The sequence below is a fragment of the Balaenoptera physalus genome, assembly GCF_965194825.1.
Source record: "Balaenoptera physalus genome assembly, chromosome: 14".
In the NCBI taxonomy this organism is placed as follows: domain Eukaryota; kingdom Metazoa; phylum Chordata; class Mammalia; order Artiodactyla; family Balaenopteridae; genus Balaenoptera; species Balaenoptera physalus.
The window spans coordinates 67,441,046-67,459,985 of record NC_138893.1 but is presented as its reverse complement, the minus strand read 5'-3'; the positions used below and the strand labels follow the sequence as shown (position 1 = coordinate 67,459,985).

The 18,940-nt window shown below is 37.1% G+C and overlaps 1 long non-coding RNA gene across 1 annotated transcript in view; it reads left to right on the top strand.

Moving 5' to 3' along the window:
• Nucleotides 1-16,749, top strand: part of LOC309642413 — a 45,486-nt gene extending 28,737 nt beyond the window's left edge. The window contains exons 2-3 of the long non-coding RNA XR_014253175.1: nt 8,753-13,064; nt 13,485-16,749. This is a non-coding gene — a long non-coding RNA (uncharacterized lncRNA). The remainder of the gene's footprint in view (nt 1-8,752; nt 13,065-13,484) is intronic.
• Nucleotides 16,750-18,940: the final 2,191 nt, after the last annotated feature.

The window sequence follows — 18,940 nt, the reverse complement described above, 5'->3', positions numbered from 1 at the left end:
ATTAGACTTAAATTTCTTGGTCCCCTGTGTTGACATCAACTTTCTTGTTGTATTTGTATTTTGCCTTTTTGTATTTGTATTGCAAATCCTCATCCCTGGATCCTGGATCTTGGATGAATAGGATTTGCTTCTCTCTACCACATCAGCCTAACTAAGTTATGTTCAGGTTTCAATCATCTATTTCCTTCCAAAACCCACTGTTGCCCTATAACTGTGTTTGTCTTTATATTTTGATGCACACATTAATTTTGAAATTTTTCAAGCTGACCAAAATGTTATAAAATAGTACAATAGTCTCCATGTATTTTCACCAAGCTTTATCAATTGTCAACATTTCACTTCATCCCTTTCCATATAGCTATCTTCCTGTGTGTGTGTATTTGCTAAAAAAAAAAATTGAGTTAGTTGAAGATATCATAACATTTACCCTCTAACTAATCTGCAGATAACTCTATAATAAGAGTATTATCCAACATGATCAAAGAATTTTATATTCAGTCAAATTTTTATTTTGGAGAATAAAAAATAGATGCTTTGTTTAAAAGTATAACTCTCAAATTCTGTAAATAACAAAGGATATTACTAAACAAATGAATGAAAAATTCTTCCCCCACTATTTGCATGTTCATATATTGTACTGAGTTTGTTAATAATTATGAGGTTTTAGAGGAAGATTTTTATTACATTTTATTATCAATAGCTAGCTCTTCTACTTAGTATTTTTCTCATGTGCATTTAATTTTGTTACCCTATTTAGAATAGTTAATACCCAATTGAGTTGACTGCTTTCAATATTCACTCCATACTCTTCAATTATTTATGTTATTGGAACATTTTTATTCCATGCCTACTAGACTGTTCACTCTTTGAGAACAGGAGTTTTTGTCTGTTATGTTGATCACATATTCCTGGCTCCTGGAACAACAAAATTACATGAGAATTGCTCAATAAATATTTGCTGAATTAATGAATGAATAAAATGTAAATACTTATTCTCCTTCAAGAATTCCTGCCTGACCTTCAATATTCTATGTGTAAGCCTGCACTGAATTTTACTCAGAATTGGTCACTGTCTCCTTTGTTTCACTACTATGTCTATTGGGTCCATGTTTTTGAACAATGTTACTATTACCAATTTTACTAAATTTTGAAAATTTTAAGAATGAAAACTGTATAAAAGCTTACTTAAAGTAAGCCTCTAAAATGGACTAGGTAAAAGTCAAAAATTGAAATTTCACAGAAGAGGTCATATTTTTAGCAAAAATGCATGCAATTTGGTGGTTTTGTAAATTAAATTATTACAATCCTGGTGTCTAAAACTAACACAGATTTATTACTTTATAGTTCTGTAGGTAAGATGTCTGTCACACATATCACTGAGCTAAAATGAAGATGTTGGCAGGACTGCATTCCTTTCTGGATTCTCTAGAGAAGAATCCATTTTCTTGCCTTTGTCAGCTTCTAGGGGCCAGACACATTCCTTGCTTCATGGCCCCTTCCTCCCTCTTTAAAGCCAGCAATGTTGCATCTCTATGACCATTCTTCCCTCATCATATCTACTTTTGACTCTGAACTCTTCTACCTCCATTTTTCACTTTTAAAGACACTTGGGATTATATTGGATCCTCCCAGAATATCTAGGATAATCTCTCTATTTTAAGGTGAGCTGATTAACAACCTTGATTCTACCTGTAATGTTAATTCTATTTTGTCAGGTAACATTACATATTCATAGGTCCTGAGAATTAGCATTTGGAGATGTACTTATATATCCCAGATTGTTATATTTGTACATCCTGAAATATTTAGCAAGCATTACTGGTACATTTGATATTTGTAATCTATATTATGTTATTTGACTAATTTTAATTGCTCGTTTAAAGATAGGCAGCCGTCAACTAGATTTCATACCAAAATGTTTGAAAACCATTTTCCAAGTTAATTGCTTTAATAGTTCCTAGTAGTTTAAAATGTGTCCTCTGATGATATAATTTGTTTTGAATTTTTAAATTTTATTTTATTTTTTTAAACAGCAGGTTCTTAGTAGTCATCCATTTTATACATATCAGTGTATACATGTCAATCCCAATCTCCCAATTAATCCCACCACCACCACCCCCACCACTTTCCCCCACTTGGTGTCCATACGTTTGTTCTCTACATCTGTGTCTCAATTTCTGCCCTGCAAACCAATTCATCTATACCATTTTTCTAGGTTCCACATATATGCGTTAATATACGATATTTGTCTTTCTCTTTCTGTCTTACTTCACTCTGTATGACAGTCTCTAGATCCATCCATGTCTCTACAAATGACCCAATTTCGTCCCTTTTTATGGCTGAGTAATATTCCATTGTATATATGTACCACCTCTTCTTTATCCATTCATCTGTCGATGGGCATTTAGGTTGCTTCCATGACCTGGCTATTGTAAATAGTGCTGCAATGAACATTCGGGTGCATGTGTCTTTTTGAATTATGGTTTTCTCTGGGCATATGCCCAGTAGTGGCATTGCTGGATCATATGGTAATTCTGTTTTTAGTTTCTTAAGGAACCTCCATACTGTTCTCCACAGTGGCTATATCAATTTACATTCCTACCAACAGTGCAAGAGGGTTCCCTTTTCTCCAAACCCTTTCCAGCATTTGTTGTTTGCAGATTTTCTGATGATGCCCATTCTAACTGGTGTGAGGTGATACCTCATTGTAGTTTTGATTTGCATTTCTCTAATAATTAGTGATGTTGAGCAGCTTTTCATGTGCTCATTGGCCATCTGTATGTCTTCTTTGGAGAAATGTCTTTTTAGGTCTTCTGCCAATTTTTGGATTGGGTTGTTTGTTTTTTAATATTGAGCTGCATGAGCTGTTTATATATTTTGGAAATTAATCCTTTGTCCATTGATTCGTTTGCAAATACTTTCTCCCATTCTGAGGGTTGTCTTTTCGTCTTGTTTGTAGTTTCCTTTGCTTTGCAAAAGCTTTGAAGTTTCATTATGTCCCATTTGTTTATTTTTGTTTTTATTTCCATTACTCTAGGAGGTGGATCAGAAAAGATCTTGCAGTGATTTATGTGAAAGAGTGTTCTTCCTATATTTTCCTCTAAGAGTTTTCTAGTGTCCAGTCTTACATTTAGGTCTCTAATCCATTTTGAGTTTATATTTGTGTATGGTGTTAAGGAGTATTCTAATTTCATTCTTTTACATGTAGCTGTCCAGTTTTCCCAGCACCACTTATTGAAGAGACTGTCTTTTCTCCATTGTATATCCTTGCCTCCTTTGTCATAGATTAGTTGACCATAGGTGCGTGGTTTATCTCTGGGCTTTCTATCTTGTTCCATTGATCTATATTTCTGTTTTTGTGCCAGTACCATATTGTCTTGATTACTGTAGCTTTGTAGTATAGTCTGAAGTCAGGAAGTCTGATTCCTACAGCTCCGTTTTTTCCCCTCAAGACTGCTTTGGCTATTCAGAGTCTTTTGTGTCTCCATACAAATTTTAAGATTTTTTGTTCTACCTCTGTAAAAAATGCCATTGGTAATTTGATAGGGATTGCATTGAATCAGTAGATTGCTTTGGGTAGTAGAGTCATTTTCACAATATTGATTCTTCCAATCCAAGAACATAGTATATCTCTCCATCTGTTGGTATCATCTTTAATTTCTTTCATCAGTGTCTTATAGTTTTCTGCATACAGGTCTTTTGTCTCCCTAGGTAGGTTTATTGCTAGGTATTTTACTCTTTTTGTTGCAATGGTAAATGGGAGTGTTTCCATAATTTCTCTTTCAGATTTTTCATCATTAGTGTATAGGAGTGAAAGAGATTTCTGTGCATTAATTTTGTATCCTGCAACTTTACCAAATTCATTATTAACTCTAGTAGTTTTCTGGTGGCATTTTTAGGATTCTCTATGTATAGTATCATGTCATCTGCAAACAGTGACAGTTTTACTTCTTCTTTTCCAATTTGTATTCCTTTTATTTCTTTTTCTTCTTTGATTGCCACGGCTAGGACTTCCAAAACTATGTTGAATAATAGTGGTGAGAGTGGACATCCTTGTCTTGTTCCTGATCTTAGAGGAAATGCTTTCAGTTTTTCACCATTGAGAATGATGTTTGCTGTGGGTTTGTTGTATATGGCCTTTATTATGTTGAGGTAGGTTCCCTCTATGCCCACTTTATGGAGAGTTTTTATCATAAATGGGTGTTGAATTTTGTCAAAAGCTTTTTCTACATCTACTGAGATGCTCATATGGTTTTTACTCTTCAATTTGTAATATGGTGTATCACATTGATGGATTTGCGTATATTGAAGAATACTTGCATCCCTGGGATAAATCTCACGTGATCGTGGTGTATGATGCTATTTTTCTCGTTTAATTTTATTTATTTATTTATTTATGGCTGTGTTGGGTCTTCGTTTCTGTGCGAGGGCTTTCTCTAGTTGCAGCAAGTGGGGGCCACTCTTCATCGCAGTGCGCGGGCCTCTCACTATCGCGGCCTCTCTTGTTGTGGAGCACAGGCTCCAGATGCGCAGGCTCAGCAATTGTGGCTCACGGGCCTAGTCGCTCCGCGGCATGTGGGATCTTCCCAGACCAGGGCTCGAACCCGTGTCCCCTGCACTGGCAGGCAGATTCTCAACCACTGCACCACCAGGGAAGCCCTATGATGCTTTTAATGTGTTGTTGGATTCTGTTTGCTAGTATTTTGTTGAGGATTTTTGCATGTATATTCATCAGTGATATTGGTCTGTAATTTTCTTTTTTTGTAGTATCTTTGTGTGGTTTTGGTATCAGGGTGATGGTGGCCTCATAGAATGAGTTCGGGAGTGTTCCTTCCTCTGCAATTTTTTGGAAGAGTTTGAGAAGGATGAGTGTTAGCTGTTCTCTAAATGTTTGATAGAATTCACCTGTGAAGCCATCTGGTCCTGGACTTTTGCTTGTTGGAAGATTTTTAATCACAGTTTCAGTTTCATTACTTGTGATTGGTCTGTTCATATTTTCTGTTTCTTCCTGGTTCAGTCTTGGAAGGTTATAACTTTCTAAGAATTTGTCCATTTCTTCCAGGTTGTCCATTTTATTGGCATAGAGTTGCTTGTACTAGCCTCTTAGGATGCTTTGTATTTCTGAGGTGTCTGTTGTAACTTCTCCTTTTTCATTTCTAATTTTATTGATTTGAGTCCTCTTTCTCTTTTTCTTGATGAGTCTGGCTAATGGTTTATCAATTTTGTTTATCTTCTCAAAGAACCAGCTTTTAGTTTTATTGATCTTTGCTATTGTTTTCTTTGTTTCTATTTCATTTATTTCTGCTCTGATCTTTATGATTTCTTTCCTTCTGCTAACTTTGGGTTTTGTTTGTTCTTCTTTCTCTAGTTCCTTTAGTTGTAAGGTTAGATTGTTTACTTGAGATTTTTCTTGTTTCTTGAGGTAGGCTTGTATAGCTATAAACTTCCCTCTTAGAACTGCTTTTGCTGCATCCCATAGTTTTTGGATCATCGTGTTTTCATTGTCATTTGTCTCTAGGTATTTTTTGATTTCCTTTTTGATTTCTTCAGTGATCTCTTGGATATTTAGTAACGTATTGTTTAGCCTTCATGTGTTTGTGTTTTTTATGGTTTTTTCCCTGTAATTGATTTCTAATCTCATAGCGTTGTGGTCAGAAAAGATGCTTGATATGATTTCAATTTTCTTAATTTACTGAGGCTTGATTTGTGACCCAAGATGTGATCTCTCCTGGAGAATGTTCCGTGTGCAGTTGAGAAGAAAATGTAATCTGCTGTTTTTGGATGGAATGTCCTATAAATATCAATGAAATCTATCTGGTCTATTGTGTCATTTAAAGCTTCTGTTTCCTTATTTATTTTCATTTTGGATGATCTGTCCATTGGTGTAAGTGAGGCGTTAAACTCCCCCACTATTATTGTGTTACTGTCGATTTCCTATTTTATAGCTGTTAGCAGTTGCCTTATGTATTGAGGTGCTCCTATGTTGGGTGCATATATATTTATAATTGTTATATCTTCTTCTTGGATTGATCCCTTGATCATTATGTAGTGTCCTTCCTTGTCTCTTGTAACATTCTTTAGTTTAAAGTCTATTTTATCTGATATGAGTATAGCTACTCCAGCTTTCTTTTGATTTCCATTTGCATGGAATATCTTTTTCCATCCCCTCACTTTCAGTCTGTATGTGTCCCTAGGTCTGAAGTGGGTCTCTTGTAGACAGCATATATATGGGTCTTGTTTTTGTATCCATTCAGTGAGCCTGTGTCTTTTGGTTGGAGCATTTAATCCATTCACGTTTAAGGTAATTATTGATATGTGTGTTCCTATTACCATTTCCTTAATTGTTATGGGTTTGTTTTTGTAGTTCCTTTTCTTCTCTTGTGTTTCCCACTTAGAGAAGATCTTTTAGCATTTGTTGTAGAGCTGGTTTGGTGGTGCTGAATTCTCTTAGCTTTTGCTTGTCTGCAAAGCTTTTGATTTCTCCATCAAATCTAAATGAGATCCTTGCCAGGTAGAGTAAACTTGGTTGTAGGTTCTTCCCTTTCATCACTTTAAATATGTCATGCCACTCCCTTCTGGTTTGTAGACTTTCTGCTGAGAAATCAGCTGTTAACCGTATGGGAGTTCCCTTGTATGTTATTTGTTGTTTTTCCCTTGCTGCTTTCAATAATTTTACTTTGTCTTTTATTTTTCCCAATTTGATTACTGTGTATCTCAGCATGTGTCTCCTTGAGTTTATCCTGCCTGGAATTCTCTGAACTTCCTGGACTTGGGTGGCTATTTCCTTTCCCATGTTAGGGAAGTTTTCGACTATAATCTCTTCAAATATTTTCTCGGGTCCTTTCTCTCTCTCTTCTCCTTCTGGGACCCCTATAATGCAAATGTTGTTGCGTTTAATGTTGTCCCAGAGGTCTCTTAGGCTGTCTTCATTTCTTTTCATTCCTTTTTCTTTATTCTGTTCCGCAGCAGTGAATTCCACCATTCTGTCTTCCTGGTCACTTATCCGTTCTTCTGCCTCAGTTATTCTGCTATTAATTCCTTCTAGTGTAGTTTTCATTTCAGTTATTGTATTGGTCATCTCTGTTTGTTTGTTCTTTAATTCTTCTAGGTCTTTGTTAAACATTTCTTGCATCTTCTCGATCTTTGCCTCCATTCTTTTTCTGAGTTCCTGGATCATCTTCACTATCATTATTCTGAATTCTTTTTCTGGAAGGTTGCCTATCTCCACTTCATTTAGTTGTTTTTCTGGGGTTTTATCTTGTTCCTTCATCTGGTACATAGCCCTCTGTCTTTTCATCTTGTCTGTCTTTCTGTGAATATGGTTTTTGTTCCACAGGCTGCAGGATTGTAGTTCTTCTTGCTTCTGCTATCGGCCCTCTGGTGGATGAGGCTATCTAAGAGGCTTGTGTAAGTTTCCTGATGGGAGGGACTGGTGGTGGCTAGAGCTGGCTGTTGCTGTGGTAGGCAGAGCTCGGTAAAACTCTAATCTGCTTGTCTGCTGATGGGTGGGGCTGAGGTCCCTCCCTGTTTGTTGTTTGGCCTGAGGCGACCCAACACTGGAGTTACCCAGGCTCTTTGGTGGGGCTAATGGCTGACTCTGGGAGAGCTCATGCCAAGGAGTACTTCCCAGAACTTCTGCTGCCAGTGTCCTTGTCCTTACAGTGAATCACAGCCACCCCCCGCCTCTGCAGTAGACTCTCCAGCACTACCAGGTAGGTGTGGTTCAGTCTCCAGTGACATCACTGCTCCTTCCCCTGGGTCCTGATGCGCACACTTCTTTGTGTGTGCCCTCCAAGAGTGGAGTCTCTGTTTCCCCCAGTCCTGTCGAAGTCCTGCAGTCAAATCCCATTAGCCTTCAAAGTCTGATTCTCTAGGAATTCCTCCTCCCGTTGCCGGAACCCCAGGTTGGGAAGCCTGACGTGGGGCTCAGAACCTTCACTCCAGTGGGTGGACTTCTGTGGTATAAGTGTTCTCCAGTGTGTGAGTCACCCACCCAGCAGTTATGGGATTTGATTTGATTGGGATTGTGCCCCTCCTACCGTCTCATTGTGGCTTCTCCTTTGTCTTTGGATGTGGGGTATCTTTTTTGGTGAGTTTCAGTGTCTTCCTTTCGATGACTGTTCAGCAGTGGTTGTGATCGATATAATTTTTTAAAATACATATAATTAAAACTTTTTTTTCTAACATAAATTCTGGAGGTCTCTCCTTATTACTATTCTATCTTTTAAGTTCTTAGAGAAGTTAAATCCATTATATTCACTTCAGCATACTTAGAGTAAGACTGTGCAGTCTTTGGAGCAAGATAAGCGTTTATATTCCATCTAGCATATCACCTAGCTACACAATAGATACATAATGGTTGGACTGCAGTCTGTACCCAGAAAAGTTCAATAGGTTATAACATTTTATTTAATTCAAATAATAGAAAATTATGATCTGCTGATGTTTTCAGCCACATGTAGGAGTTCCAGGATTATAAAGAGAACACATGATTCTGAAAGATGTATTTATATGGACCTGATTACTGGAGAAGAATGTAGAAATTCATTAAATTTAGAGATTAAATGATTTTATATTTCAAATGTTATAGAAATGCCAGAGGATATTTATATTTATGAGAAAACAGGCATGAATCATTTTTTAAAACATTGTCTTAAAACTTTGCTTCCCTTATATAGGATAGTGATTTTATATATTTAACAATACCATGTACATTGCAGTGTTCTAGGTGAATGAGCATAATGAAAGATAGATAAAACAGTAAATGAATTCTAGAATTTTGTGTTTCATGTAAAAAAAAAAAAAAGAATCAATCTGGGTTCAGCTAGAATCCTTCATATATATAAGAACAGATTTGTTAGAGGGATTTGGTCTTATTCAATTTTGGGAGCTTACTTAATATTGTAATGGAGCAAGAACCTATGGGGCATTCCCAGGACAGACACACCCCCTCCATGTCTTTTCCTGGCTTTTGTCTGTAGAAAAACTTTAGCCAAAGAATAAGTGTAATCAGAAAGGTGAGAAAATGCAGAAGCAAAGAAAAGCGGTCAAACAGGACAAAATAATAATAGTTTAGTCATTAAACAAAGTCAAGGCCATTTAGTTCCTCCTCAAGGCTTATAGATAATATTCTGAGCCATATCCCTTGAGTTGTTTTATAGATACGGAAAACCCCACCAGGTGGAAAAAGTTAACTACATGATGACCAGACTGTAGCCATGACATAAGCTGCCACAATTCCTGTAAACTGGCCTTAAGAAAATGGGAACAAACTGACCCTGGAACTGTAGATTAACTGTGCTTTAAAACAATCAAGGTGATATTGATCAGACCACCTCACGGCCAGTTAAAGATGACTATCAGAGTTGACTGTGGTGTTCTGCACATAGCCCCCTCCGTCCACCTACAAACCCCTGAAACTCCCCTTTAAAAGTTCTTTCTCCCTACTCAACAGTGCGGAGTTGGCCTTTGGACATGAGTCTGCCTTCTCCCCAGGCTGCCAGCTTCCTGAACAAAGCAAACTTTCCTTTCTACCAACACTTGCCTCTCGAGTATTTGCTTTCAAGTGGCAAGCAGCCGGGCCTGAGTTAGGTGACAGGTTTTGGCACCCAATGTGGGGCTGCACTTTTGCAGTGTCTGGCCCCTCCAGGTTTCCTGGAGTAGAGCCATCGGCCACGGCAATGTACTAGGATGGTCATGATGAGCCAGCTGCTTAATGCTAGCTGGTCCCAAGAAGGGGATTTGGGGGAAAGTTCCCTGTAACTGCTGAAACTATTTGTTTCGGGGATCCTCCCTGTTTCTCCCCTGCTCAGCACCTGCTGCCAACTTTTGCTTTCAGTTGGTGGAAACAGAAACAACAATGTTATAAAACCAATGACTTTTTTCTATCTCGGAAGCCTGAATGTCATATATAGGCCTAAACAAATATGCTTTTACTCTAGAGAATTCATACTCACAGGATCAAACTTGTACCCAACAGATCATGGGTAACTATATACTGACATCTTTATAGACTAGTAAAGTTTTACTGATATCATGTGACTCTTATAGTAGGCATAGGTACCTTGGACATTCCACTAGATAAATATGAAAAAAAAATTATCACACTACCATCTTTTATTTTAGGAAACACTAAATTCTAGTTGATTTTATTTGAGCAATCTAGAAAGAAAAATAAAATATCACCAATAGATAATGAAAAACATGTTTTACATTTAGAGTAATAAAGAGAGATAATTCATATCTATAGGAGTCAGTATTATGCTGTTTTTCATACATTATGTCCTTGCTTTTTTATTTGATCTCTTCTGCCATGTAAGTATTTTACTGTTAACTATATAAATATGTCAGATTAAAATGATAAAAGAGAATCATAGTATTGTGTGTGTTCATTTCCTTAAGCAGAATGTAGTAGTAAATTTGATTAGTTTAACGCCTGCAAAGTTCTTTGGATGATCCTGCTTTTGTTATTTATTTGAGCATGAAAGTGTGCAACCGAAGAAGGTTGAGTTGTTGATGGGGAAATGCTAACACACCTAAGAAGATTATTCTCAAAGCTACATATTAAAGCTTTAAGGCCTTTTTATGGTCTTTATTCTGCACATGACCGAGTAAAGCTTTAAGATTTAAATTCCCTTAGGTGTCTTAATGGTTAGGGACTAATTTATTTGACAACTCGGCCACACAGTGGCAATGTGGGTAGGATGCATCTCAGCACAAAACTTGGGATGTAGAATTCCAACCAACTAAGAACATGTGTTGTAAACTGGAGCAGTTTAACAGAGCATTTAATGATTATTTGGTTGAAAATCTCTCTAAATGGAACAAGAAATTCACACACCAGGCTGCAATATTCTTTCTCCTAAACGTTTAAATGAAGTGATTAGGGTTCATTTGCTTTTTATGTCTGACATTTCACCATTTTAGTTTTATACACTGACTTTTACAGTGAGTGACGCTGGTTCAGAAAACAGGTGTCCTTTTCTTAAGTGCAGTTTTTTTTTTCAGAAGAAGGGAGAAAGTAATGTATCAAATGTAAATGTTGTAGATAAGATGATTAATATATTAGCTAGAAAAACAGACTGCAGACATGTAAACCAAGGTATTATTTAACAGTCAAAAACATATAGTGCACCAGTCACAGAAGGACAAATACTGCACAATTCAATTTACATGATGTTTCTAATTAATGAAACTCATATAAGGAAAAAGTTGAATGGTGGTTGCCAGGGGCTGGGGGTAGGGGAAAATGAGGAGTTACTAATCAGTGTATACAAAGCTTCAGTTATACAGGATGAAAAAGTTCTCTCTAATGTACAACGTTGTGCCTTTAGGCAATGATAGTGTATTGTACACTTAAAAATCTGTTAAGAGGGGCTTTCCTGGGGCACAGTGGTTGAGAGCCCACCTGCCAATGCAGGGGATGTGGGTTCAAGCCCTGGTTCAGGAAGATCCCACATGTTGCAGAGCAGCTGGGCCTGTGTACCACAGCTGCTGAGCCTGTGCTCTGGAGCCCCTGAGCCACAACTACTGAGCCCGCGTGCTACAATTACTGAAGCCCTTGTGCCTAGAGCCCATGCTCCACAACAAGAGAAGCCACCTCAATGAGAGGCCCACCCACTGCAACGAAAAGTAGCCCCCGCTCACCGTAACTAGAGAAAGCCCGCGAGCAACAACGAAGACCCAATGCAGCCAAAGATAAATAAATAAAATAAATTTTTTTAAAAATCTGTTAAGAGGGTAGATCTCATGTTAACTGTTCTTTCACAATAAAAAGTATATATTTAAAAAAATATATATATGGCTAATATAGGGGGGTATTTTTTCTTCCAAAAATATTAGAAACTATACTTTTAGTTGTATTTAATATTCAAAGAAAAATCCTGAGTTTCTGAATCAAATATATGATGTTCACCAATGCTTTCCAATCATTTTTAGAGCAACAGGACATTTTTTAAAACATAAAACAGAAGTATTGGGCTTCCCTGGTGGTGCAGTGGTTGAGAATTTGCCTGCCAATGCAGGGGACACGGGTTCGAGCCCTGGTCTGGGAAGATCCCACATGCTGCAGAGCAACTGGGCCAGTGAGCCACAACTACTGAGCCTGCACGTCTGGAGCCTGTGCTCCGCAACAAGAGAGGCCGCGCTAGTGAGAGGCCCGCGCACCGCGATGAAGAGTGGACCCCGCTCACCGCAACTAGAGAAGGCCCTCGCACAGAAACAAAGACCCAACACAGCCAAAACTAAATAAATAAATAAATAAATTTAAAAAAACAAAACCCCAAAAACAGAAGTATTTGTGTAAAGTGATATTTATTATAATTTTAAATTATTTGCTATTTATATGAGCTATAGGAAACTAAACAGATAGATAAATCTACAGAAGAATTCTGCTTAAAATCCTTTCATTTTGTGTTTTTTTTTAAATCACAAAATTCAGAGTTAAATATCAAATGAAGGTTTCAATGAATTTTTTCTTAATGATTAGAAAACGGATCTCAAGTGTGAAAACCAAGTGAGATTCTCTTAAAGATAATGCTCAGCATGAATAGAAGGAACAAGTTGTTGGAGCCCACAGTCTCTATATTTGAAGAGATGGTCAAACATGATCAGATAGAGGTGGGCACCTTTCCAAGGGTGAGTCTTAAGAGCGTGTGTGGTAAGTGCCTGAAGGCTTAACCATACCCAGTCCATCCCCTACTATTAAAGAGCACAGTCATTTTTGCATGCTTAGATGTAACTGCCTTGTGGCCTAAAACCAGAATAGGATTTCTACTGGACATCTTGGCAGGCCATTTAGGGCCAGGATGAGGACCATCATCAGACATTGACCCAGGTATTTCATTACAAGAGGAAAAAAAATGCAGATTAGCACATTTTTGATTGATCATAGAAGATTCTGCATCTTTTAGTGTGAGGGCCAAAATAGAGCTATTTTGCCTTAGAGGTCCTTTTATTGGAAGCATTTGATTAATATTGCTTTGAGGAGTTGGCTTCACAGTCTCTACCTGCTAACCATTAAAATCTTTTGGTTTAGTTATCTTAATATGCTTCCTGATTAACAGGTTACATCTTTTTTTTTTTTTTTTTTTTTTTTTATAAATGGCATACCCAGCTTTTTCTAGTTTCTTAATAATCACCTAGTAAATGAAACAGAGGTGTAGTTTCTTTTTTTTTTTTAAAGTATTAGCACCTTTAATTATTATTTATTTATTTATTTGGCTGTGTTGGGTCTTCGTTTCTGTGCGAGGGCTTCCTCTAGCTGCGGCAAGCGGGGGCCACTCCTCATCGCGGTGCGCGGGCCTCTCACTATCGCGGCCTCTCTTGTTGTGGAGCACAGGCTCCAGACGCGCAGGCTCAGTAGTTGTGGCTCACTGGCCCAGTTGCTCTGCAGCATGTGGGATCTTCCCAGACCAGGGCTCGAACCCGTGTCCCCTGCATTAGCAGGCAGACTCGCAACCACTGCGCCACCAGGGAAGCCCCAGCTTACATCTTCTCTCCAGAAAAATCTCTATCTTTAACATAAGCAGGATGGAATAGACGTGGGCTCTCATTTACTCTGAGTTTTATAGGAGCTTATTTTTACGTAAATTTTCAACCATTTCATGAGTTTTCTCTGTGTACATTTTAACTGTCTCTGACAGTTTCAGCTCTGTATTCTCCCAAAACTTCCTTGCTGTCATCAACTATTGTAGAAGAGTCATTAGTTTCCACTGCCTATGTGCACCATATTTCTCTGCTTTGGGCCGAAGACTTGTATACATTTCAAACTTGAAATTTATTATTCTTAAACTCGTTTCATATAGGACAATTTTTCTGCTTGAAAATTTGACAAAATTTTTTATGAATTTTGCAATATTTTCATAGCTTTCTGATTTTCTAATACATGTATATATTTTCCTCTTTTTCTAGATTAAACAGCAGATTTTATACTAGCATTTGCTTTGTATGTTCTTTTTTTTAATACACCATTATTGGAGTATAATTGTTTCACAATACTGTGTTAGTTTCTGTTGTACAACAAAAGTGAATCAGCCATATGCATACATATATCCCCATATCCCCTCACTCTTGAGACTCCCTCCCACCCTCTCTATCCCACCCCTCTAGGTCATCACAAAGCACCGAGCTGATCTCCCTGTGCTATGCTGCTGCTTCCCACTAGCTATTTTACATTTGGTAGTATATATATGTCGATGCTACTCTCACTTCGCCCCAGCTTACCCTTCCCCCTTCCCATGTCCTCCAGTCCATTCTCTATGTCTGTATCTTTATTCCCATCCTGCCCCTAGGTTCATCAGTACCGTTTTGTTTTGTTTTGTTTTTGTAGATTCCATATATATGCGTTAGCATACGGTATTTGTTTTTCTCTTTCTGAGTTACTTCACTGTGTATGACAGACTCATCTGGGTCCATCCACCTCACTACAAATAACTCAATTTTGTTTCTTTTTATGGCTAATATTCCATTGTATATATGTGCCACATCTTCTTTGTATTTTCAAGTCTTGTTATGGTATCTTTAAGCCCCAGAACTTCATCAGAGTGTATATATTTTTTTAATCTTAGGTTCCTTTTTTTGTTTTCATTATTCATTCAGAAACTGGCACTCTAAGACCTTTCTATATTCCTTTTGAGAGAGTTTCAAAGTTACTGTCAATCAATGCACCAGTGTCAGCTGGTATCTTTCACATTCTGTCAGGAAATTTCCTAGCTAGTGACAAATTCATTAGGTACGTTTCCTATTTGTACATTTTCTAAGTGAAGGAAATCACTGCAGAAAGCAGTATTGCAAACTTTCCACTATTACAGTAACAAGGATCCCATATTCTTTAGCTTCCACTACCATTTGTTGCTTGCTTACTTTTATTACCTCATGAACATAAAGGACCTTTATATTTCTGCAAACATTCACCCATGTTCTATTTTCTCCTGACACCTGAATTCAAATCAATACCATATGTTCAGGAACTAAATTATTTTTCAGTTAGTATATGTTATATAACAAACCAGCCCAAAACTTAGCAGGTTAAAAATAAAAGAATAATCATTTTATTATTTTTCATGACTTTTGTAGGTCAAAAATTTGGAAGGTGATCAGATGGGCAGTTCAGGTTCAAGGTTTCACATGTGATTACATTCGGATAGTGACTGGTTGAAACAGCAGAGGACTGGAGCAGCTAGATACTGTTCAGGCAGTCTCTTTTCATGTAGTTTCAAGGTCATTCCATATGGTCTCTCCACATTCAGTAGTTTGGGCTTCTTCCCAGCATGGCAGCTGCAGGGCAGTTGTACTTCCTACATGGTAGCTGGCTTCTCTCAGGGCCATTGTTCCAAGAGAATCAGGCCGTAGGTATATATTACTTTCACAAGTCAATCATGGCATCACTTATGCCATACTTCATTGGATGAGGTGGTCACAAAGTCTCCCCAGGTACAAGAATAGGGGAATAAACTCAACACTCAGTGGGAACAATATCAAGGTCTCATTGTAAGAAGAACATGTAGAATGGGATATATTTTTGGAAACATCTTTAGGAAATTCATTCTGCTAAAGGCTTTAGCCAAAATATAGGAACAGTTTTACATATTTAATATACTCTTAAATTTACATTAATCAAAAATTAAGCTCTTCTAGGACTTCCCTGGTGGCACAGTGGTTAAGAATCCACCTGCCAATGTAGGGGACATGGGTTCGGGCCCTGGTCCGGGAAGATCCCACATGTCGCGGAGCAACTAAGCCCATGTGCCACAACTACTGATCCTGTGCTCTAGAGCCCACAAGCCACAACTACTGAGCCTGTGTGCCGCAACTACTGAAGCCCACACGCCTAGAGCCCGTGCTCCACAAGAGAAGCCACTGCAATGAGAAGCCCACACACTGCAACAAAGAGTAGCCCCTGCTCACCACAACTAGAGAAAACCTGCACGCGGCAACCAAGACCCAACGCAGCCAAAAAATAATAATAATAATAATAATAAAAATTAAGCTGTTCTAAAATGAGTAAGTGTTATGGACCGAATTGTGTCCCCCCAAAATTCAGGTTGTGGAAGCCCTAACCCTCAACGTGACCTTATTGGAGATAGGGTCTTTAAGCAGGTAACTAATGTCAAATAAGATCATAAGGGTAGTGTCCTAATTTGCGAAAATAAACTTCTGTTTAAGCCACTCGGTCTGTGGTATCTTATTATGGCAGTGCAAGCTAACAAATACAGAAAGCAAAGTGTATAATTGTTTTTTAGTTAAAAGGTGGAAAATATGTATTTTCATGTCATTCTCTTGGAGCTCACAATGCAGTTTATCAAATAAAGTTCTCTGAAGTTATGCAATAAAGAGATATGTTCAATTGTATTTAATTCCATTTAACCCATTTATTCCCAAACTCATTTGTGCACCAAGTAGCCCCCTTTTTCCCCCTGATGCTTGTGTTGCATCTTGTGGAATAATGTAATTTTCTGCAGGATGACATTTTAATAAAAAGTGAGGATCATTCATTTATATTGGATTTTCTACTTAAAGAAAATGCAGTCTACTCCCAAAATATCTCTTTTTTAGTTACCTGAATGATGATAACATCCAAGTGGTGGTCACATTAATTTATACTATTTAGCTTTACCCTAGGACTTTTACATATGTTGTGGAAAAAGTGAATTAAAGAGACAAATTAGTAAAGAATTAATATATCCTCTTAACCTGTCTCCAGAAGACTTTTATTGAATGCCTATTATCAGCTACACACTGTCCTAAATATGTACTAGGATAAACATCTGACTACTTTGTTATGACTTCTACAGTTGTATCTGTAAGTGTGCAAAATTAAATACATGTTATTTTATTATCAATTAATTTTCTCATTCTTTTTAGATTAAGTTTTGGGCATTGCAGCTAGTTTTTTAAAATATGAATATAGATATTTCACTATTCTTAATTTCAATTTAAGGTTATAAAGGGGGAGTTGTGTGTGTGTGTGTGTGTGTGTGTGTGTGTGTGTACAGAGTGAGGCAGCATTAGATATGGTAGAGAACCATAGATACTGTCTTAGCATAGATTCAATATGGAAGACAGAATTTATACATCTTTTTCTCCATGGGTTTGCTATATATCTATTTAAAAATTCTCATCTTTCTAAACTTTCTTCCACTTATAGGAGTCAGGTTATATTTCTAACCATTAAACTGTAAATAAGGATTGCTGAATAAGATTTCTGAAAAAGCTTTTTGACAAGGGATTGTCTCTGTTCATATGCTTCTTTTATCTTTCCACTGTACTGCTTTGTTTTTTTTTTTGCCTGGAATGATACCCAGACATGTAGCAGAAATAGGACAAGTATGATGTATAAAAGCCAAGTGATAATACTAATGGAGGAGAAAAAGGAGAAAGGATATTGGTTCACAAGATTATCATGGAATCACTATACCTGCCTATATCTTGACATCTTAAGTGAAATCAGTAAACTCCTTTTTTAAGTTATTGTTTGGTGGATTTTCTGTTGCTTATATCGTAATATAGTATCAACTGATACAGAATTAGGGCTTGGAAGTAGAGTACTGCAAGTAACAGAACTTAAAATGCAGAATTGCCATGGTTAGAGGATGTGTGGTTAGGACACAGATATTGTCATCTAGAATGCTGGTGACCCTTGTTTTATACTAGCCAAAATTTGGGCAAAATTTCATATGCAGTTCCACATGACATCGACCACATTTTGATCAAGCGCTGGGAAAATAAGAAAAATTCAGAATGTTGACTTGTTTTTGTAAATTTTTACTGATTTTTGAAAAAGGAAATGGTGATGTTAGATCAAAGCTATCCATTTCACTAGCCCAGAGAGAAGAAAACTTCATTTGCTAAGGGAAGAAAGGTCTCATGGACTGGAGAATAACATACACTGTCATGTATATAAATTTATGTAATTATAGCTTGCCTGGTTGAAAAATGATTGTTTCTAATCACCAAGCAATAATATCTGTAAGAGGGGGTCAGAAGCAGCAGCCTTAACAGGTGATAAGATTGTAGCCTGAAATGTTTTCCATGAAATGTTTCACTAAGAATTATCTGAAAAATAATAGGGCACTAGCAAAGATCAGATTAAAGGTTCCATTAGAGCCCAGTCTCTGAATTTCCTCAAGGCAGTGCCATTCTTTTAAGGATAGGATCCTGGGGAGAACACAACCACTAGTTTATCACTTTATCTAATCAAAACCTGTGGAAGAAACACAAGAAATTATCCACAAAAATTTTTTTTTGTTGAAGAATCCTTAGGATGACCAACAATAGCTTGTAACTGTCCAAGGAAGTTCAACCCTCAATTAGCAGAGAATCCTGATTTACTGGTATTTCCAATAGAAAATTTCAATGTTCCCAACTTGGCTTTCATCTAAGAGAGATGTTACTTGTTTAGCCTAGTAACAGTCAAGGAGTGATTTCAACCATATATTAGCTAGCACATAATAAATTTGTTTGTATAATTTCTAGTCCCCTTTCAGATATTCTCCATTGCTTGCCTTCCACACAATAATGTGTGTTCCTGAGACTCTTCACTCATTATTAGGAAAATCACTCAGTAGAATTTTGAGCTCTGTTTCATGTAGATGCTATTCACTTTGGTTAAGTCAATTTCCACCTCATTGTCTTACTTTCTTCATCTTTGCTTCTCAAATTACAGTTCAAGTACTTACAGGGATATGAGATAAGGTAGTAAGGTATCAAGCCATAGGAGACTCAAATGCTTATTAATTTTAAACAAATAATTATTATAAATAAAAAGACATAACAAATTCTATGACTTTATGCATTAAGTTGCCAAAATAAAGAAACCAATGGATTGTTGAGGAAAATTTTCACATCCTGACCCAAGATCAATTAATGGAAAAGGGGCATTATTTTTTATTCACAGCACACCCATATATTAACATAATTTCTGGTTTCTCTTATCAATTTC